Here is a 23,546-nt window from a genome sequence, read left to right as displayed (position 1 = left end):
CACCTGCCACCACCCTTGGCTAATTTTTAAATTTTCTTTTATTTATTTATTTTTTATTTTTTTTGAGACAGAGTTTCGCTCTTGTTACCCAGGCTGGAGTGCAATGGCGCAGTCTTGGCTCACCGCAACCTCCGCCTCCTGGGTTCAGGCAATTCTCCTGCCTCAGCCTCCTGAGTAGCTGGGATTACAGGCACGCGCCACCATGCCCAGCTAATTTTTTGTATTTTTAGTAGAGACGGGGTTTCACCATGTTGACCAGGATGGTCTCGATCTCTTGACCTCGTGATCCACCTGCCTCGGCCTCCCAAAGTGCTGGGATTACAGGCGTGAGCCACTGCGCCCGGCTAATTTTTTTATTTTTAGGAGACCATAATCCTAACAATATTGGCCTGGCTGGTGTTAAATTCTTCACCTCAAGTTATCTGCCCAACTTGGCCTCCCAAAGTTCTTGGATTGCAGGTGTGAGCCACTGTACCTGGTTTGCATTTTTCTAATGATCAGGCATGTTGAACTTTTTTTTATGTTTATTGGCCATAAGTGTGTCTTTTTTTGAAAAGTATCTGTTTTTTTTTTTTTTTTTTTTTTTTTTTTTTTTTTTGAGACGGAGTTTCGCTCTTGTTACCCAGGCTGGAGTGCAATGGCGCGATCTCGGCTCACCTCAACCTCCACCTCCTGGGTTCAGGCAATTCTCCTGCCTCAGCCTCCTGAGTAGCTGGGATTACAGGCACGTGCCACCATGCCAAGCTAATGTTTTGTATTTTTGGTAGAGACGGGGTTTCACCATGTTGACCACGATGGTCTCGATCTCTTGAGCTTGTGATCCACCCACCTCAGCCTCCCAAAATGCTGGGATTACAGGCTTGAGCCACCGCGCCTGGCGAAAACTATCTGTTAATGTCCTTTGCCAACTTGTTAATGGGGATGTTTTTCTTTTTGTAAATTTCTTAAGTTTTTAAGCAATCTGAGGAATCGCCACACTGTCTTCCGTAATTGTTGAACTAATTTACACTCCTACCAATGGTGTAAGAGCATTTCTTTTTCTCCACAAACTCATAAATTATTCTTTTTGTGGTAATTGTGAATGGGAGTTCATTCTTGAGTTGGCTCTGGATTTGATGCTGCATATTGGACCTTCATCAGATGCATAGATTACAAAAATTTTCTCCCATTCAGTAGGCTGTTTACCTTTTTTGATAGTTTCTTTTTTGGTACAGTAGCTCCTTAATTTAAATAGATCCCATTTGTCAATTTTTGCTTTTCTCCCAGTGGCTTTTTGCATTTTTATCATGAAATATTTGCTCGTGCCTATGTTGTGAATTGTATTGCCTTGGCTTTCTTTTAGGGTTTTTATAGTTTTGGGTTTTACACTTAAGTCTTTAATCCATCTTGAGTTGATTTTTGTATATGGTGTAAGAAAGGGATCCAGTTTCAGTTTTCTGCATATGGCTAGCCAGTTCTCCCAACACCATTCATTAAATTGGGAATTATTTTCCTGTTGCTTTTTTTGGTCAGGTTTGTTGAAGACCAGGTAGTTGTATGTCTGCAGTCTTATTTCTGGGTTCTCTATTCTGTTCCTTTGGTCTATGTGCCTGTTCTTGTACCAATACCATGCTGTTTCGGTTACTATAGCCTTTAGTATAGTTTGAAGTTGGATAATGTGATGCCTCCAGCTTTCTTCTTTTTTGCTTAGGATTGCCTTGGCTGTTTGGACTCCTTTCTGGTTCCATGTGAATTTTAAAACATTTTGTTTGTTTTGTTTTGTTTTTAACAATTCTGTGAAGAATGTCAATGGTAGTTTAATGGGAATAGCATCGAATCTATAAACTACTTTGGGCATTATGTTCATTTTCATGATATTGATTCTTTTTTTTCTTTTTTTTTTTTTTTTTTTTTTTTTGAGACAGAGTTTCGCTCTTGTTACCCAGGCTGGAGTGCAATGGCGCGATCTCGGCTCACCGCAACCTCCGTCTCCTGGGTTCAGGCAATTCTCCTGCCTCAGCCTCCTGAGTAGTTGGGATTACAGGCATGCGCCACCATGCCCAGCTAATTTTTTTGTATTTTTAGTAGAGACGGGGTTTCACCATGTTGACCAGGATGGTCTCAATCTCTTGACCTCGTGATCCACCCGCCTCGGCCTCCCAAAGTGCTGGGATTACAGGCTTGAGCCACCGCGTCCGGCCTCTTTTTTTTCTTTGAGATGGAGTTTCGCTCTTGTTACCCAGGCTGGAGTGCAATGGCGCGATCTCGGCTCACTGCAACCTCCGCCTCCTGGGTTCAGGCAATTCTCCTGCCCCAGCCTCCTGAGTAGCTGGGGTTACAGGCACGTGCCACCATGCCCAGCTAATTTTTTGTATTTTTAGTAGAGACGGGGTTTCACCATGTTGACCAGGATGGTCTCGATCTCTTGACCTTGTGATCCACCTACCTCGGCCTCCTGAAGTGCTGGGATTACAGGTTTGAGCCACTGTGCCCAGCCCCATGATATTGATTCTTAATGTTTTGGGGCATGTAATGTTTTTCCATTTGTTTTGTCATCTCTGATTTATTTGAGCAGTGACTTGTTGTTCTCCTTGAAGAGGTGCTTCACTTTTCTTGTGAGCTGTATGCCTAGGTATTTTATTCTTTTTTTGGCAATTGTGAATAGGAGTTCATTCTTCATTTGGCTCTTGACTGTCCTGTTGCTGGTGTATAGGAATGCTAGTGATTTTTGCACATTGATTTTGTATCCTCAGACTTTGCTCAAGTTGCTTATTAGATTAAGAAACTTTTAGGCTGAGACAATGGAGTTTTCTAGCTATAGGATCACATCATCTGCAAAAAAGATAGTTTGACTTTCTGTCTTTCTATGTCAATACACTTTAATTATTTCTCTTGCCTGATTGCCCTGGCCAGAACTCCCAATACTGTGTTGAATAAAAGTGGTGAGAGTGAGCATCCTTGTCTTATGGCACTTTTCAAGGGAATGCTTTCAGCTTTTGCCCATTCAGTGTAATATTGGCTGTTGGTTTGTCATAGATGCCTGTTACTATTTTGAGGTATGTTCCTTCAATACCTAGTTTATTGACAGTTTTCAATGTGAAGGAATGTTGAGTTTTATTGAAGGCCTTGTCTGCATCTATTGAGAATATCATGTGGTTTTTGTCTTTAGTTCTGTTTATGTGATGAATCACAATTATTGATTTGCATATGTTAAATCAATTTGACCATGGTGGATAAGCTTTTAGATGTGCTGCTGGATTTGGTTTGCTAGTATTTTATTAAGGAATTTTGCATCGATGTTCTTTAAGGATGTTGGCCTGAAGTTTTATTTATTTATTTTTATTTTTATTTTTTTGGTTTGTTTTGAGACAGAGTTTCGCTCTTGTTGTTCAGGCTAGAGTACAATGGTGCAGTCTCGGCTCACTGCAACCTCTGCCCCCAAGATAAGCAATTCTCCCACCTCAACCTTCCAAGTAGCTGGGATTATAGGCATGTGTCACCATGCCCGACTAATGTTGTATTTTGTTTTAGCAGAAACATGGTTTCTCCATGTTGACCAGGGTGGTCTCGAACTCTTGACCTCAGGTGATCTGCCCACCTAAGCCTCCCAAAATGCTGGGAATACCGTCATTAGCCACTGCACCCAGCCATTTTTTTGTTGTTGTTGTAGCTCTACCAGGTTTTGGTATCAGGATGATGCTGACCTCATAGAATAATTTAGGGAGGAGTCTCCTTTTCCATTTTTTGGGGATAGTTTCAGTAATAATGGTACCAGCTCTTTTTTGTATCTCTGGTAGAATTCAGCTTTGAATCTGTCTGGTCCTGGACTTTTTTTGGTTGGTAGGCTCTTTATTAACTGCCCCAATTTCGGAACTCATTATTGGTCTATTCAGGGATTCAGTTCTTCCTGGTTCAGTCTTGGGAGGGTGTATGTGTCCAGGAATGTATTCATTTCTTCTAGATTTTCTAGTTTATATGTGTAGACATGTTTATAATATTCTTTGTTGGTTGTTTGTATTTCTGTGGAGTCACTGGAAATATCTCCTTTATTTCTAATTGTGTTTATTTGAGTCTTCCCTCTTTTCTTCTTTATTAGTCTAGCTAGCATTCTATTTTATTAATCTTTTCAAGAAATCACTTCCTGGATTTGTTGACATTTTGAAGGGTTTTTCGTGTCTCTGTCTCCTTCACTTCAGTTCTGATCCTGGCTTTTTCTTGCCTTCTACTACCTTTGGGGTTTGTTTGTTCTTAGTCCTCTAGTTCTTTCTTTTTTTTTTTTTTTTTGAGACGGAGTTTTGCTCTTGTTACCCAGGCTGCAGTGCAATGGCGCGATCTTGGCTCACCGCAACCTCCGCCTCCTGGGTTCAGGCAATTCTCCTGCCTCAGCCTCCTGAGTAGCTGGGATTACAGGCACGTGCCACCATGCCCAGCTAATTTTTTGTATTTTTAGTAGAGACGGGGTTTCACCATGTTGACCAGGATGGTCTCGATCTCTTGACCTCGTGATCCACCCGCCTCGGCCTCCCAAAGTGCTGGGATTACAGGCTTGAGCCACCGCGCCCAGCCCTCTAGTTCTTTTAGTTGAGATGTGAGGTTGTTAACTTGAGATCTTTTTAGCTTTTTGATGTGGACAATCAGTGCTATAAATTTCTCTCTTAAAAATGTTTTAGCTTCATCCCAGATATTCTGGTACGTTGTCTCTTTGTTCTCATCAGTTTAAATGAACTTTTTGACGTTTGTCTTAATTTCATTATTTGCCCGAGAGTCATTCAGGAGTAGCTTGTTTAATTTCCATGTAGTTCAGTGGTTTTGAGTGAATTTTTTTTTTTTTTTTTTTTTTTTTTTGAGACGGAGTTTTGCTCTTGTTACCCAGGCTGGAGTGCAATCGCACAATCTTGGCTCACCGCAACCTCCGCCTCCTGGGTTCAGGCAATTCTGCCTCAGCTTCCTGAGTAGCTGGGATTACAGGCATACGCCACCATGCCCAGCTGATTTTTTGTATTTTTAGTAGAGACGGGGTTTCACCATGTGACCAGGATGGTCTCTATCTCCTGACCTCGTGATCCACCTGCCTTGGCCTCCCAAAGTGCTGGGATTACAGGCGTGAGCCACTGCGCCCGGCTTGAGTGAATTTCTTAATCTTCAGTTCTAATTTGCTTGCTCTGTGGTCTGAGAGATTATTTGTTATTATTTCGGTTCTTTTGCATTTGCTGAGGAGTGTTTAACTTCAGATTATTTGGTCAATTTTAAAGTAAGTCCCATGTGTTGATAAGAAGAATGTATATTCTATTGTTTTCACATGTAAAATTCTGTAGATATCTTTCAGTTCCACGTGATCCAAAGCTGAGTTCAGATTCTGAAATCTGTTAATTTTCTGTTTCAATTATATTTCTAGTATTGTCTGTGTGGTGTTAAGTCTCCCACCATTATTATATGAGAGTCTAAGTCTCTTTGAAAGTCTTTAAGAACTTGCTTTACGAATCTGGGTGCTCCTGTATTGGGTACATGTATATTTAGGATAGTTAGTTCTTATTGAATTGAACCCTTTACCCTTATGTAATGCTTTTCTTTGTCTTTTTTTTTTTTTTCATTTGATCTTCATTGATTTAAAGTCTGTTTTGAGAAATCAGGATTGCAGCCCCTACTGTTTTGTGTTTTCCATTTGCTTGGTAAATTTTCATCCATCCCTTTATTTTGAGCCTAGGTGTGTCTTTCCATGTGAGATGGGTCTCTTGAAGACTGCATGCCCATGGTTCTTGGTAATTTATCCAGATTGCCAGGCTGCATCTTTTAACTGGGGCACTTATCCCATTTATGTTTAAGGTTAGTTTTGTTATATGTATATTTGATCCTGTCATCATGATGCTAGCTGGGGTTGTTTTATAGACTTATTATGTGGTTGCTTCAGAACGTTACTGATCTGGGTACTTCCGTATGTTTTTGTAGTGGCTGGTAATGGTAACTTTGCATGTTTAGTACATCTTTCAGGAGGTCTTGTCAGGTCGGTCTGGTGGTAATGAATTCTCTCCGTATTTGCTTCTCTGAAAAGGATCTTATTTCTCCTTCACTTATAAAGCTTAGTTTGGCCAGATATGAAATTCTGGGTTGGAATTTCTTTTCTTTTTTTTTTTTTTTTTTTTGAGACAGAGTTTTGCTCTTGTTTACCCAGGCTGGAGTGCAATGGCGCGATCTCGGCTCACCGCAACCTCCGCCTCCTGGGTTCAGGCAATTCTCTTGCCTCAGCCTGCTGAGTAGCTGGGATTACAGGCACGCGCCACCATGCCCAGCTAATGTTTTGTATTTTTAGTAGAGACGGGGTTTCACCATGCTGACCAGGATGGTCTCGATCTGTTGACCTTGTGATCCACCCGCCTCAGCCTCCCAAAGTGCTGGGATTACAAGCTTGAGCCACCGCGCCTGGCTGGAATTTCTTTTCTTTAAGAATGTTGAGGCCAGGCGTGGTGGCTCACCCTTGTAATCCCAGTACTTTGGGAGGCTGAGTTGGGCAGATCACCTGAGGTCAGGAGTTTGAGACCAGCCTGACCAACATGGAGAAACCCTGTCTCTAGTAAAAATACAAAATTAGCCAGGTGCGGGGGCTCACGCCTGTAATCCCAGCACTTTGGGAGGCTGAGGCAGGTGGATCACAAGGTCAAGAGATCGAGACCATCCTGGTCAACATGGTGAAACCCCGTCTCTACTAAAAATACAAAAAAAAAAAAAATAGCTGGGCATGGTGGTGCGTGCCTGTAATCCCAGCTACTAAGGAGACTGAGGCAGGAGAATTGCCTCAACCCAGGGGGGCGGAGGTTGCGGTGAGCCGAGATCGCGACATTTCACTCCAGCCTGGGTAACAAGAGCAAAACTCCGTCTCAAAAAATAAAAAACAAAACAAAACAAAATTAGCCAGGTGTGGTGGTGCATTCCTGTAATCCCAGCTACTTGAGAGGCTGAGGAAGGAGAATTGCTTGAACACAGGAGGTGGAAGTTGCAGTGAGCCAAGATTGCACCATTGCACTGGGTAACAAGAGCAAAACTCTGTCACACACACACACGAAGGAAGGAAGGAAGGAAAGGGGGGAAGGGGGAAGGGGGAAGGGGGAAAGAGGACGGGGGAAGGATATTGAATATTGGTCCCAAATCTCTTCTGGCTTGTAGGGTTTCCACTGAGAGAGGTCTGCTGATAGTCTGATGGGCTTCTCTTTGTAGGTGGCCTGGCTTTTCTCTCTGGCTGCCCTTAAGATTTTTTCTTTCATTTTGACCTTAGAGAATCTGTTGAGTGTTTTGTGAATAATCTTCTTATGGAGTATGTTACTGCTCTTCTCTGCATTTCTTGAATTTAAATATTGGCCTGTCTAGCTAGGTTGAGGAAGTTCTAGATGATCCTGAAATATGTTTTCCAACTTGGTTCCATTCTCCCCATCTCTTTCATGTGCCCCAGTGAGTTATAGATTCAGTTTCTTTACGTAATTTCACATGTCTTGCAGGTTTTGTTCATTCCTTTTTATTTTTTTCCTCTAGTCATATCTGCCTGTCTTACTTCAGAAAGACAGTCTTCGAGCTCTGAGATATTTTTCCTCCACTTGGTCTATTCTGCGATTAATACTTGTGATTACATTGTGACGTTCTTGTAGTGTATTTTTTCAGCTCCAGTCAGGTCGTTTATGTTTCTCTTTTTACTATTTTGGCTTCTAGCTCCTGCATTGTTTTTTCATGATTCTTAGCTTCCTTGTATTGTGTTACAATGTGCCCATTTAGCTCAGTGAACTTAATTTGTATTCACATTCTGAAGCCTACTTCTGTTATTACAGCCATCTTAACCTTAGTGCAGTTCTGAACCCTCGCTGGAAAGGTGCTGTAGTCAATCGGAGAAAAGGGTGCACAATGACTTTTTGAGTTTTCATCATTTTTGTGCTGCTTCTTATTTTTGTGGGCTTATCTATTTTCAGTCTTTGCTTGTTGAGCTTCGAATGGGTTGCTGTGGTTTTTTTGTTTGTTTGTTTTTAATAGCCTGGCCACTCTTGTGTAGGGCTGCTGTGGTTTGCTGGGGGTCCACTACGGACCCTAGTCACCTTGGTTTTTTCAGTACCTGGCAGTATCGCCAGTTAAGGCTGTGAAATAGCAAAGATGGCAGCCTACCCCTTCCTCTGGGATCTCTATCCTGGGAGGTACTGACCTGTTGACTGCCTGAACACGGAGATGGCTGGAGACCCTGGTTTGGGGGTCTCACCTAATCAGGAAGAATGGGATCAGCAACCCACTTAAAGAAGCAGTCTGGCATGTTTTGGTAGAACAGCTGTGCTGTGTTGGGGATCCCTTCAGCCCACAATTGGCTTTGGCTCTCCAAGGCCCACAGGCTGCACTGGCTGAGATGCCCAAACGCCAAAAGTGGTGGCCCACCCCATCCCCTGGGCACTCCATCCAGGGAGAAATTAGAACTCTGTTGGCCTTAGAACATGGGTAGGGATGGCCAGAGGCCCTGTCTGGGAGGACCCACCTAGCAGGGAGGAATGTATTATGGTCCCATTTAAAGAAGCAGTTGGGGCATGCCTCAACAATACAGCCATGCTCTACTGGGGAACCACATCTGTCCTGGTTAGCTTGGATTCCCCAAACCCTTAGGCTAGAATGGCTAAGTTACCCAAACAGCAAAGGTGGCAGCAAAGCTAGCCCCCTCCCTAGGCACTTCATCTTAGAACTCTGTTCATAAAAATGTGGGTGGGGGTGGCTGGTGGCCCCTGCTGGGAGGACTCTTCCAGTGAGGGGAATAGATTAGGGTCGAATTTAAAGAAGCATTCTGGCCATATTTCAATAAAACAGCTGCACTGTGCTGTGGGGTCCCTTCCTCATTCAGATCATTTGAACCATCCAAAACCCACAGGGTGCAATGGTTTCATCATCCAAACAGCAAAGATGGTAGCCCACCCCTTCCCCAGGGGCTCTGACCCTTCTCAAGCAGCCACCTCTGTGTTCAGGCAGTCAACAGGTCAGACTACATTTTTTCTGGTGGCTGGCAGCAATCCCAAGCCAGTGGGTCTCTTGTGAGGTGTTGTGGAAGTGGGCCCACAGACTGATGCTGCTCAGCCCCCTGGATTCAGCCCCTTCCTAAGGATACAAACCAACTCGCCACCTTGCCTGAGTTGCAGTCACCTTTACCAACTTGCCACCGTGCCTGAGTTGCAGTCACCTTTGTTTGGAAATTCCAGGGCTGAAGTATGTAAAGCTCCTGGGTCTCTGTGCATGTCTGAGCAGCGACTCTGCTGAGACTCCACACAGCTCTGTGTGTCAGGCCCAAGGCCCTGGTGGAGTGGGCTTACAGGGGGATCTCAACAGTTGCAAAAATTTGTTGGAGAAGTGTGGTTTCCTGGGGTCACACATTCACTCACCACATTCCTTGGCTGGACGTGAGGGTTCCTTTGGCTCTGCGTTGCTCCTGGGTGGATACCCAGAATCTATTCCTATGGTAATACCATATTGCTTGGTTACTATCACATTTTAGTAAGAACTGATATCAGAAATAATTTTTTTTGAGGTGGAGTTTTGCTCTTGTTGCCCCAGCTGGAATGCAACGGCATGATCTCGACTTACTGCAGTCTGTGCCTCCCTGGTTTAAGTGATTCTCCTGCCTCTAGCCTCCTGAGTAGCTAGGATTACAGGTGTCTGCCACCACCCCTGGCTAATTTTTTGTATGTTTAGTACAGATGGGGTTTTATCATATTGGTCAGGCTGGTCTCAAACTCCTGACCTCAGATGATCCACCCACCTCAACCTCCCAAAGTGCTGGGATTACAGGTGCGAGCCACTGTGCCTGGCCTTATTTTTATTTTCAAAATTCTCATGTGTGTTTCATTTTTCTGCACATCCATATAGATTTTAGAATTTAGAACATCTGTTTATGATAAGACTGTTCCCCCCAAAAGTATCTTTATTTAGATAAAAGGGAAATTCTAACATTCTGGTTCCCCTGAGGACACCCAAAGCATTTCACAAATTCTAAAGTGATCTGTCTATATTCTCTCAACAGACTTCTCAATCTTCATTAGTGTGATTATTTCCATCTCCTGCCTTTTATATATGCCTGAATCTTTAGTCAGACTAGGAATCTTATAAGCAAGACAATGTAATAGGCTAATTCACATCAAAGCTGGTCAAATCTTCTCCTGTAACCAAGTGAGGAATTTCTGACTTGGGGCATGTTACTGAACTGTACTTTCCTCATAGAGACAGTAGTTCCCACTTAATATAATTATCATAAGGTTTAAATAAACTATCATTGGTATCTGACACAAGTGTAAATATTGAATAAAAGCCAGTTTTCCTCCTTTACCGCTGACTCCTCTTCTTCTTCAAAAAAAAAGAATTTAGAACAACTTTCAATTTCTATGAAAATAATTTACTTTGAAATTTGCCTTGAATCTGTAGATACATTTGTTGAGTGTTCTTATTTTAACATTTTTTATTGATAATCTTGAATATTAGATATATCTTATACAATTTTTAAAATTTGAGCATTATAAATATTTTTCAGTGTAAAGTATGTGTACCTGCTTTTAAAAATATACCCTGGCTGGGCATGGTGGCTCATTCCTGTAATCTCAGCAGTTTGGGAGGCCAAGGTGGGTGGATCACAAGGTCAGGAGTTTGAGACCAGCCTGGCCAACATAGTAAAACCTCATCTCTACTAAAAATACAAAATTAGCTGGGCATGGTGGCGCGTGCCTATAATCCCAGCTACTTGGGAGGCTAAGGCAGGAGAATTGCTTGAACCTAGGAGGCAGAGCTTGCAGTGAGCCGAGATCATGCCATTGCACTGCAACATGGACAACAAGAGAGAAACTCCATCTCAAGAAAAATACGTATATATATACATCTATCCCTAAATGGTTTTATGATATTATTAAATTTTGTTCTTAATTTTCAGTATGTTGATTACTGTTATATAAGAGATTTATTTAACCTTGTATATTAATCTTGTATTTTGTGACACAAATAAAATTTTTTATTAACTCAAATATGTTTTTGGTAAATTTATCATAGTTTTTAATGCAATATTATGGCAAGAAAATAGTATTCTACTTCTTTTCTAATCTGAAGGTTTTATTTATTTATCTAGTATAGTTTTCTGGCTAATACTTCCAGTACAATGTAAAACATAATGGAAAAAGGGTACATTCTTACTCCATTTTTAAACTTACAGATACAGCCTGCAGTCATCTACCTGTTATATGTAAATTTTTGGTGTTGCAGAAGATGTAGCACTCAAATTTCCTCAGCAAGGCAATTAACTTCTATAGAAGGGTGCAGCTCACAAATGGAACAATGGTGATTACACAACTAGACAAGGGAGGGGAAGGGGTTCTTATTCGTGGTGGAGGTAACCCCTACCACTGTATCGTCCCCCTATTGGCTGGGGTTAGACTGCACAGTCTGGGCTAATTCTGATTGGCTATTTTTTTTTTTTTTCTTTTTTGAGACGGAGTTTTGCTCTTGTTACCCAGGGTGGAATGCAGTGGTGCAATCTCGGCTCACCGCAACCTCCACCTCCTGGGTTCAGGCAGTTCTCCTGCCTCAGCCTCCTGAGTAGCTGGGATTACAGGCACGCACCACCATGCCCAGCTAATTTTTTGTATTTTGAGTAGAGACGGGGTTTCACCATGTTGCCCAGGATCGTCTCGATCTCTTGACCTCCTGATCCACCCACCTCGGCCTCCCAAAGTGCTGGGAGGCTTGAGCCACCACGCCCGGCCTCAATGGCTGCTTTAAAGAGAGCAGGGGTACGAACTGAAGTGGCAGGGTGGCAGGGTGGGTAGTTTGGCGGGAAGGATGGTTATGACACAGGTCACAGCAGGTAACCAGGGGTAACTCAGGCCAAAGCAGGTGACTGGAGTAGGTGACCAGGATGAGTCAGGACAGAGCAGGGGACTGGGGGAACAGATGTGAACTACTGATTAAAACTGGTGGAAAAGGTTGTTTCTGAAACTAGAAAGAAGTTAAACCTTAAAACGGAGGAGAAAGAACTGAACATACTGACATACTGATATTTTGAAGAGAAATTTAAAACTCATTGTATCCAACAATTCGTTGTCTTGAATTTTCTTTACAGCTCTTTCTCTTCAGAACTCCTTAACATGTCTTGGCTTAGTTGTTCTGCTTGATTTTCTAAAATAAGCAGCTTCTCTGAATAAGGTGGAGGATAGTTAAGGGAGGTTTCGTAAGTGCTGCTTCTATGAGTCTCCGCACCAGCCCACAGGTGCATACTATGACATGACACCCGACAAGAATGAGTACACCCACTACAACTGCGAGAGAAGTCAGAATGGAGACTATGAGTCCTTTCCATTTACCAAACTATTTCTCTAGCCACTCTGTGAAGGGATCATTTACTCCTGAGTTGTTGGCTAACTCATCGGACAGAGCAGTTAGACCTTGCAATGCGTTTGTTACACTTCCATCAGGGGCAATATTGTTTGAGATGAAGGTACAACACTGAGTTTTAATCATGATGCAGACTCCTCCTCTTTCCACTAATATCATGTCTAAGGCTGTTCTCTTTTCCCAAGCCATCTGGCTAGTAGCCCCTAATTGCTCAGCTATTCCTTTAATGGCATCTCTAGTGTAGTTAATACACCACTGTTGGTTGTAATAAATATAATTTATCCAATCTACATTGTCACCCACCAAAATATTGACTGAAATTCTGCAGCTATTTGATCTCAGTCTTTAAATTTATTTGGCAACTCCCATAGTGTTTACATAAGCATGGGGGTTCAGGGAGCCATGTGAGGCCCTTCTGTTTTTTTCTGTTTCTTTTATAGTGTTGACAGAATGCTAGGATGAAAGGGATGGCCAACTGGACTAGAGCACGGGTGCTGCTGTAATTACTGGGCAGAGTATGCAATACCACCACCCATCTGCTTGGAGATAAACAAGGACAGACTGATTGGTAAGCTCTTGAAAAGGCTTGGTTTCACTGCACCCTGTTAAGTGTTCAAGGAATGTCAACTTTTCCCCTGCTGTGAAAGGCACAAGGTGAAGTTAACATCAGGGGCCTCAGCTTCCCAGGTAGCTGGGATTACGGGCATGCACCACCACACCTAGCTAATTTTGTGTTTTTAGTAGAGATGAGGTTTCACCATGTTGGCCAGGTTGGTCTTGAACTCCTGACCTCATGACACCTGCTTCAGCCTCCCAAAATGCTGGGATTACAGGTGTGTACCACCACGCCCAGCCAGGAATATATTTTTAAAAGCAGGTACACACACTTTACACTGAAAAATATTTAAAATGCTCAAATTTTAAAAGCTGTATATGATACATCTAATATTCAAGGTTATCAATAAGAAACGTTAAGATCACATTACTCAACAAATGTATCTACAGATTCAATGTAAATTTCAAAGTAAATTATTTTCATAGAAATTGAAAGCTGCTCTAAATTCTGTATGGATGTGCAAATATATGAAATAATGTGAGAATTGTGAGAATAAAAAAATCACAGTACTCCTGGCTAATAGATGAATAGAACAATGTAACCTGTTCTATTGCTGAAAGTTTTTGTGACAAAATTATGTTACGTGTTTATTAAATGTTAGTGAAATTTAGAATTTATGCAATTTGACACTGAGCTTTTCCATGTGAAAATAATTTAGTTAATATTTTCTCTTGTTATATGGGTATTCATTTACTCTCATTTTATATATATATATGTATATTCTTCATTTTTGTATGTTGAAAACTGATTTTTCAGCATTATTTATTGAACAAATTTTCCCCACTGGAATTTCTTGGCATCTCTGACAAAATTATTTTTACCTCAAATTAGTGTGTTTATTAATATTAATATACCTTCAATTTTATTCTTTATTTTTTTTTTTTGAGGCAGAGTTTCACTCTTGTTACCCAGGCTGGAGTGCAATGGCGCGATCTCGGCTCACCGCAACCTCCGCCTCCTGGGTTCAGGCAATTCTCCTGCCTCAGCCTCCTGAGTAGCTGGGATTACAGGCACACGCCACCATACCCAGCTAATTTTTTGTATTTTTAGTAGAGACGGGGTTTCACCATGTTGACCAGGATGGTCTCGATCTCTTGACCTTGTGATCCACCCACCTCGGCCTCCCAAAGTGCCGGGATTACAGGCTTGAGCCACCGCGCCCGGCCAATTTTATTCTTTTAATCTACATAAATCAATTCCTATGGTAGTACTGTATTCTTTGATTACTATAACATTGTAACTATAACATTACTATCATAATCTGTGCCTATCGATACTTTTTTTTTTAAAGACTGAGTCTTGCTCTTGTCACCCAAGCTGGAGTGCAGTGGTGCAACAATTTCAGCTCACTGCCTCCTGGGTTCAAGTGATTCTTCTGCCTCAGCCTCCCGAGTAGCTGAGATTACAGGCATGTGCCACCATGCCCAGCTAATTTTGTATTATTAGTAGAGATGAGGTTTCATCATGTTGGCCAGGTTGGTCTGGAACTCCTGACTTCTTGATTCACCTAACTCAGCCTCCCAAAGTGCTGAGATTACAAGTGTGAGCCCCTGTGCCTGGCTCCATACACATACATACATATATATATGTATATATCAATATAGTACTTTGAGTAGAGACGGGGTTTCACCATGTTGGTCTCGAACTCCTGACCTCTTGATCCACCTGCCTCAACCTCCTAAAGTGCTGGGACTATAGGCGTGAGCCACCGCGTATTTGTTTATTTTTCGAGACATGGTCTCACTTTGTGACCCAGACTGTGGTGCAGTGGGGTGATCTTCACTCACTGCAACCTCTGCCTCCTGGGTTCAAGGGATCCTCCTGCCTCAACCTCTTGAGTAGCTGGGACCACAGGTATGCACCACCACACATGACTGACTTCTGTAGTTTTAGTAGAGATGGGGTCTTGCCATGTAGCTCAGGCTGGTGGTGAAATCCTGAGCTCAAGCAAAAGACATTTTAAAAAATGTTCTAGTAGTTTACAGAAGTTCATATTGTAAGTCCTTGACATGAAATAATATGAAATAAAAATATAAAGTCGTAAATTAATAAATAATGCAAATTTTGCTCCATTATTAAGATGGAGAATATGACTATGATAGTATTAGTTAATATTTATGTTTACTGTGGGAGACAAAGGAGTTATTGAAGAGAAACAGAGTTAATAAAATTGCAATTTGACTTTGGAATGTATAAAGCAGGCAAACCAAGCCTCCCTTCTATATTTACCAACATTGGAGTAAGATGAAATAAATTTTGGCCGGGCGCGGTGGCTCAAGCCTGTAATCCCAGCACTTTGGGAGGCCGAGGCGGGTGGATCACGAGGTCGAGAGATCGAGACCATCCTGGTCAACATGGTGAAACCCCGTCTCTACTAAAAATACAAAAAATTAGCTGGGCATGGTGGCGCGTGCCTGTAATCCCAGCTACTCAGGAGGCTGAGGCAGGAGAATTGCCTGAACCCAGGAGGCGGAGGTTGCGGTGAGCCAAGATCACTCCATTGCACTCCAGCCTGGGTAACAAGAGCGAAAATCCATCTCAAAAAAAAAAAAAAGAAGAAAAACATTAATTTGGTTATCAGTAGAAGCTTAAGTGTGTAATTCAAGAAAAAGAAATACTTTGTGTCTAAAGTTAAAAATGAGAGTGAAAGACTTGATTTGGGAGCTGACATGTTTTTTTCTCAGGGTTATCAGTACCCTGCAGCCTTTCAACTACATACAACACTCTAGAGCAGGCGTCCCCAAACTGCGGCCCGTGCGGCCCCCTGAGGCCATATTTCCGGCCCCCCGCCGCACTTCAGGAAGGGGCATCTCTTTCATTGGTGGTCAGTGAGAGGAGCACAGTATGTGGCGGCCCTCCAACGGTCTGAGGGACAGTGAACTGGCCCCCTGTGTAAAAAGTTTGGGGATGCCTGCTCTAGAGTTTAAAAAATATTCCTATATCCCGTCTCTTCTCTGATCTTTAAACCCTGTGTGGCTGTGCAAAATAGAGGCTTGAGTCCCATTTTGCAGATGAAAAAGCCGAGGCTCAGAAAGACAAACATCACAAACAAAGTTTGAGTCAGAACTGGAACAAGAACACAGGACTCTCAAACCAGTGCTGTTCCCATCACTAAATCATTCCTAGGACTAAGAATACGTTAAGACTCCAACAGATAGAAAATTGCTCAATGTATTCCACCAAGATTAAACCTGACCCACCCTGGAAAGCTAAGCATCTCTGGGGCCCTGGGGTGGAGAACTCAAGGAAGAGAAAGACGCCTCCATTTGCACATCTGAGCTCCAATCCAAACTCTGCCACTCAGCTATAGAACCTCACTTTCTGCGCCTTAGCTTTTTCTGCTATAAAATGAAACTACAGGCTGGGTGCTGTGGTTCACACCTGTACTCCCAACACTTTGGGAAGCTGAGGCAGGTGGATCACAAGGTCAGGGGTTCGAGACCAGTCTGACCAATATGGTGAAACCCTCGCTCTACTAAAAATACAAAAATTAGCTGGCGTGTAGTCCCAGCTACTGGGGAGGCTGAGGCAGAAGAATTGCACAAACCCAGCAGGTGGAGCATACAGTGAACCGAGATTATGCCACTGCACTCCAGCCTGGGCAACAGAGCCTCCATCTCAAAAAAATAAAAAATAAAATAAAAAAAGCAGCTCAGGATAAGGGCAGAACAGCACTGTAAATGCAGGGGTCCCTGGCAGGTAGAAAGCACTCATTGACTTAGTTTAAGCACATGTATAATATGTTGTGTTATGTTGTGTCTCTTCCATGATGTTTCGTTCATGGCTCCGGATCCTAGGGGCTTGTGATCAACCCTGTGGGTAAGTGATGGACAAACAGATGAATGGATGGGTGGATGAAAGGGTGGATAGATCGATGGATACTCAGGAGAGCAGAAAGAAGAAAACAGAGTCAAAATGAAATTGAGGAGATGATTAAAGGATGAAGAGTTGATGCATGAAATAGAGGCATAGTCTCCAGCCCTCCTAACCCTGCCCAGACCCTCCAACACCTGCCTTCGGGTTGCAGTGGCACATGCTTCAGACACTGTCCTGTCACCATGACATAGCTGCAGAAGGTGACATAGACCTGAGGCTGATCATGGTCCACGAGAAACATGCCAAGAGCCAGCAGAAAGCACAGCAGCCTGATAAAAAGTCAATGTTGAAGCTCTTCTCATCTGCCACAGCTGCCTGGCCAGGACATAGACTATGTATTCCTGGCGGGGAGGCGGGGGTGCATGCCATCCAGCATAAACACCCAGACAGGCTCACGGGGAGGGATGAAGCTCTGCAATTACTGCCAGAAGTTAAAGGGGAAACAAGACCTCTCAGGTCCAGACCCAGTGCCTGGGCCCACAAGTTCAGCATGGCAAGAGGCAGCACAGTTCAGTGGACAGGTGCACCCACCACCCACCTTCTCTCCTCACCCTTCTGCCTTCCCTGCAGGCTAAGTAGTCCTGCAGGGGATGCATGAATCTGAATGAGAGTACGCAGGAAAGAGAGAAGGGAAGGTTACCAGGCCTGGGCCTCAGCCAAGGCTTTGACATCACTTTATTTGCCTACTATAGGGATGAACTACGTGGACAGGTGGCCATATCATTACACTGTATTAATACAGATACACCTTGCAGCCCTGGGAAGTAGCATACAATTACGCAGCCAAGAGATGTTAGAATGCTGCTGGAGGATCTCAGGATGTCACAGGCTGGCATGTCAGAGTCCTGAATTTTAGACTTTTCAAAACATGTGCCCATCTGGGGTTCAGGCAGAATAGACTATACAGATGGTGACTGTGTGCATGCCACCATTCTAAACGTTACGCTATTAACTCACTTAAGGGACTCCATGAGGCAGGTGCTGCTATCTTCACTTTAGAGAGGACACTGAGCACATATGTTGTAACTTGCCCCTGACCACACAGCTGGAAATAGCAGAGCAGCTGGGATGTGAACTCAGAGTCTGTGTACTTACCACAGTGCAGTCCTGCGTAACTGCAGAACAAGCTTTGTGTGAGCTCTGATGGCAGCTTGGCTGGATTTAGAGCCTGGTTCCTCTAGTCTGGGACAGTGTGGTCTTGATCAAGTTACCTGCTGTGCTTCAGTTTCCTCCTCTGTAAAATGGGCATAATAGTACTGCCTTCTAGGTTTGCAGCTGTCTTTGGGCCTAGCCTCCCTGTGTTCCTAACATGACTTCACACTCTGTGGACCATCCAGGCCTGCCCCATAATGAGCTCCTTCATCTTTGACCAAAGCTCTGTGAATTAATGTTTGCACAGACTGTGAATGACTGATAGCAGCTTCCTCAGTTTCCTTGCAACCTAATCCAAAAAGATGCCTTCCTAAAAGTAGTAGTCTAATTTGGGATTTTAAACCTGCAGACAGGCTGATGAAAGAAATGAGATTTCTTTACAGAATTACAGGAAAATTAGATCTATCAGCATCTCTAAAAGAGGGTATTCCCTTGGAGTGTTGATGGGTTAAATGGCTGATGCAGGATAAAACGCTTTCATTTGGCTCCCTGACTTGCTGGGTTTGGGGATTTTCCTGTTCTTGGTCATCACCTCCGGCCTCCTGCCCCTCAAGGTGATGCTTGTTCTCAAAGCCCACATCTGTGCTCACACCAGGCCTTCTGCCTGGTAGTCCTACCCACAGACCCATTTTCTTTTTTCTTTCCTAAACAATTAAGTGACTTTTAACATGCCTATTAATATTAATAAAATGCAAGTCAAAGACAAGGGGAAACATGTTTTAGATCAAAATTAGTGAGAAAACAATGAATAAATTCTTCCTTTTTTTTTTTTTTGCAAATTTTTGTGCCAGTATTACTAGTCAAATGGGTAATCACAGATAAAATGTATTTTGTGAAAAACTTAGAATGTCAGATGTAACTCTAGCTTTTCAAACAGCTGTGTAGAGTATCGCCACGATCAGATTATATACACAAACACTGCAGACAAACCTGGCAAAACACTGAACATAAGACTAACAATACAATCAAATACAAAACTGGGCAGGAGGAAAGGGCATTTTTTTAAAGAGTTAAGCAAGTAGATTATCAGAAAAAAATTACAAAACTCAGTAATTATTATTTGGCATTAATACAAAATTCCAAAGGCATGGGGAACGTGCATCTTTAATGTACTAGCTTTAAAGTTCAAACAAACAAAGAAAAAAGACCAAGAGCTGCTTTTCCACAAGAGCATCTGTACATTTCACATAATTGTTTCAAAAGCAAAGGCTATTAACACCAGTGATTGTTTAATGTTACAAGTTTACAACAAAGACAAAACTAAATAGCAAATTCACAAGGCAATACTAAGAATTATCATCTCATGTCTCATGCAATGCCTACAAAGCGCTCTCAATTGAATATACAAGTATAATTCATGTTAAAAAAAAGAAATATAAATTTGACACACAGAAACATTGAAGGCTGAGTAGTAATGAGTGGTTTTAGCATTTGCCTTATTGAGAGGAGAATATGTTTGTCATGAAGACCTTGAATACTTTTCCCCAGGTCACTATAGAAAAAGATACCTTCATTACAGTGCAGCAGCACACTGAGAGCAACACAGCACCACAGCGGTTAATTTTGGAAAGGCTGCTGTAACATCCACCAGTGACTGACGTCTTACAGAAGATGGATTGTTAAGACTACACAAAACCTGAAGAAGCTATGGTCAAAATACAGCTTTCAAATGTAATTCACAAATAAAAGTCCTAATCAGTAAAACTACTGGCACATGTAGAGAGAGTAATTGCAAACTGGATTTTAGCAGTATTTCAACCTAGGTTGCTTTTGTCACAGTGTGTTTTGGTGGGGATGGGGTAGATGGGAAATGAGTAGTTTAATATACTGGAAGGCTGAGAGAGCACTTCATTTTCGTCCAGTAAGTCAAGATGTTGTGTTCCTCTGCGTGGTGGACCTAGTGGCATCTGGTCAGTGAAGAGTGCTCCTTCCTCAGCTGCAGCCTTTGTTATCTGTGCTTTCATGAGTTCTTTAGGTAAAAGTGTATTTTTGTACTTTTCAACATTCAATTCTATACATAACTGTTCTCTGCTCTTTCTAGAAGCAGGCAGCAACACTGAATGCTTTCCCAGGGCGATTGCTGAAGGTCTTCCCTCTGGATCTGGATGAATCATAACCGTGAGTAACTCTATAAATTCTTGGAAAAGCCCGTGTGGTGTCTGAGGTAATCTGCCCTGTCTGATTCCATGCCACTGGTCTCCATTCCTGGGGAGAGATTCAGCAGCAGCAGCACATACCACTGTGAGGTCAAGTGCAAGACATCTGCTTTTAATAGATGGTATAATTCTTCTGTAAAATTTCATTTGCAAAAAAATGACTCTCATCCTGTTCAATCTGTGGACTACAGATCCTTGTTATATGTCCAGGATCACCTGTTTTAAGCATAACTTTGTTGGATGCCCAGTTACATGCTTTGGTGTGTTCCCACCCAAATCTCATCTTGACTTGTAACACATAATTCCCACACATTGTGAGAGGGACTCTGGGAGATCATGGGGGCAGTTTCCCCAACATTGTTCTCCTGGTAGTGAATAAGTCTCATGAGATCTGATGGTTTTATAAGGGTAAACTGCTTGGTTCTCTCATTCCATCTTGTCTGCCACCATGTAAGATGTGTCTTTCACCTTCTCACATGATTGAGAGGCCTCCCCAGCCATGTGGAATGTGAGTCCTGTGGGGAACGTTCCCGTGTGAGACCACCAAAAGGCATGGGTCTCACTATACGGTGGGCTTGATCCCAAACACAGTTTCCTGCTGGAGGCAGTCGAGCTATGGGATAGAAGGAACTGAAAGATGACTGATCAGTTTCTAACATTAACCACGATATCGTTTGGGCCTAAACTATGCAGTGTTGCTAGACTGAGTGACTCCATACCAGCAACCAGTTTCTGCTTTTAACTTTTATGACTCTTTCTTTAAGAATAGCTTTAACCTTTTCTTTACTTGCATGACTGCCTTGTACCCTCGATAATGGTTTAATGACTTAGCTTGTGACTTTTTGATATTGTTATCTGAACAGAGACCCCTTCTGGAAAAATAGATAAAACACACCACCTGGTCACTTTTATGAGCTGTGATCATAAACCCCCTGCACAACAAAATGTACTTGTGACTTTTTGATTTTGTAACTTTCTGTTCCCTTTTATTGTTCTTCACATACTGTGAAGATGATGTCATTTACTTTGATTTTAAGGTATATAACGAGACCCTGGACAAGAATAAACTCACTGTTTAGGCACTGCCTTCTCAGCCCTCCAGACCCCGCTTTCTGTCTCCCTTTATTTCTATAAGCGCACTCTCACTTCCAGGTATTGGGACCCTTTTGTAGGTCGAGAGATCCCCGGCAGATGTGCCGTCCTGACCGTCCCCGACAGAGTCCCTTAAACCTCTTTGCCTTTATACATTACCCAGTCTCAGGCATGTCTTTATCAGGAGCATGAAAATGACCGATACACCCAGTCCTTTTCATCCCCTTCTTCAGAGGCTGCATTGGGGATCGAGGTCTGAGACATGGCAATATTACCAAGTTTCATATCCATGTAAATCAAAGACATGGAATGAGTATACCTCAAGCCCGGCCAACTTGCAGAAGGAGATCCTTCACCACTGCTTGTTTAAAGTAACTCATGACTGTAATTTTTACTGGTAGCATCCACCGACCCTCCACCATCACAATATCCATTCCGTGTAAGCATATGAGCATCTATCTGCCCAAGCAGACAAGTGTCAGACTACGTGAATGCTGTCCAAGCACTCCGTGAGCATACCTTCCCGCCAAGCGTTCTGCTCAACAGCGGGCCAGTGACTTTTCGGATCGCTTAATGCACCTGTCCGGCCTCTCCACAGGCGGCCCTGGGGCCTGCGGGGGCGCTGGCGTCGGGGCAGCCCTGGCACCGTCCCCAGCCCCGCTCCCCACCGTGCAGCGCCATGAGGTCGGACTCCCGGGCGCGTCCTGGGCCCTGGCCCACCCGAGACTCAGCCGCCCGCGCCGGACCCGAGGGCCCTGGCCCGGCTCCACCCCGCGGGGCTCCGCGGCTCAGGGGGTCGCCCAGGGGCGCGGCCCGGCCTCGCCCTGGACGCCCACGGTGTCCGCCCCCGCCCTGGTTTGGCCGCCGGCCGCCGGGTGTGGGCGGGGACTGGGCTCCGGGCGCCCACTCCCACCTCTCCCGGGTCCGCGTCCTCGGCGCCGCCGGGAGGACTCCAGCGGCTGCAGCGTCGCCATCGCCGGGCAGACCCCGGCCGACCTCGAAGCGACAGCGCGGTGGGGCCGGCGGGACCGGGGCTGCGGCTGCCCGGAGTCCCCGGGAGCTGCTCGGCACCGAGGGTCCTGCGCCCCGCCCCGCGCAGCTCCGGGTGGGCTTGGGGATGGAGACACACGCTCAGCCCACATCGCCCCGCCGGCCGCGCTCCGAGGCCTGACCGAGGCCCCCTCACCCCGGTTTTACAGACGCGAAGCTGAGGCCAAACACGGGACGGTCCCTTCCTGCGCATTTGCTGCCTGCTGCATGGACACCACTGAGCTGTTGTTCCCAGCGGGCAGTGACCGGCCCCCCAGGCCCCCCATTCCCCCCAGGACCCCGCTTCCTGGCGAGGAGGGCGTCCTCAGCAACGGCGACCGGTCCCGAAGCGTTCCTCACCCGAGGTTCCTGCCCCAGCCGGTGCGAGGCCCGCAGGGCGCTGGGGAGCGCGACCGACTCCCCTGAACCTGCTCCTCCCGCGTCAGGGGGGGGGCCGCGCACCCCACTCGCTGTGTGAGGACAGACTGAGGTCAGCATGCGGGCTGCGCCCCAAGGCGGGGTTTGTGGAGAGGTGATTCGTGAGCCTGGAGGAAGGACGGGCTGTGTGTGTGTGAGATTCTGTGTGTGTGTGTGACTCCGTGTGTGTGTGTGTGTGACTGTATATCACTGTGTGTGTCTGTGTGTGTGTGACACTGTGTGTGTGATCGTGTCTTTAACACGGGGGTGAGGGTGAGGGGGCCTTGGCTCAGGAGTCTGAGCGAGGCCATGTGGGCTGAGAGTGACTGTGTGACTGTGTCTGTGTGTGTGACTGTGTGACTGAATGTGTGTGTTTTTGACTCTGTATATGTGCGTGTGAGTATGGTTGTGAGTGTGTGACTGTGTGACTCTGTGTGGATGTTTGTGTGTGTGTGACTTTGCATGAGTGTGTGTGTGAATGTGACTTTGTGGGTGGGTGTGGGTGACTGTGTCTGTGTGAGACTGTGTGTGACTTTGTGTGTGTGAGAGTGTGTGTAAGAACTTCCATAGGAGGGCATCAGAGGTGTCTTAGTAGAGTGGCAGTGGACAGCAGCATCCGTGCCAAAGGGGCAGCTTGTGGACAGAGTCACAGGCTGGTTGAATTGTGACATATTCCTGAGAGTGCCTGACAAATTCAAGGAGAGCCTGTTCCCAGATCAGCTGGGGTCTGGGTTTTGTGTTCGCCTTTCCCAAGCAGGACAGTGGGGCCAGATTGTACTCAGCCACGGCCAAGGGCTCCCCTACAAGCTGGGGAGGACTAACTCCCTTCCCAGCACAGGGACACAGGTGAGAGC

At 44.4% G+C, this 23,546-nt stretch overlaps 1 pseudogene; it reads right to left on the bottom strand.

The window, feature by feature from the left end:
• Positions 1 to 19,846: 19,846 nt before the first annotated feature.
• On the bottom strand, positions 19,847 to 21,821 carry LOC101046026 (wee1-like protein kinase pseudogene; annotated as a pseudogene).
• Between the last annotated feature and the right edge of the window lie 1,725 nt (positions 21,822 to 23,546).

The sequence above is a fragment of the Saimiri boliviensis genome, chromosome 3 (assembly GCF_048565385.1).
Source record: "Saimiri boliviensis isolate mSaiBol1 chromosome 3, mSaiBol1.pri, whole genome shotgun sequence".
NCBI classification, from domain to species: Eukaryota; Metazoa; Chordata; class Mammalia; order Primates; family Cebidae; genus Saimiri; species Saimiri boliviensis.
Note: the sequence above shows the minus strand (reverse complement) of the source record. Positions and strands in the feature narration are given on the sequence as shown.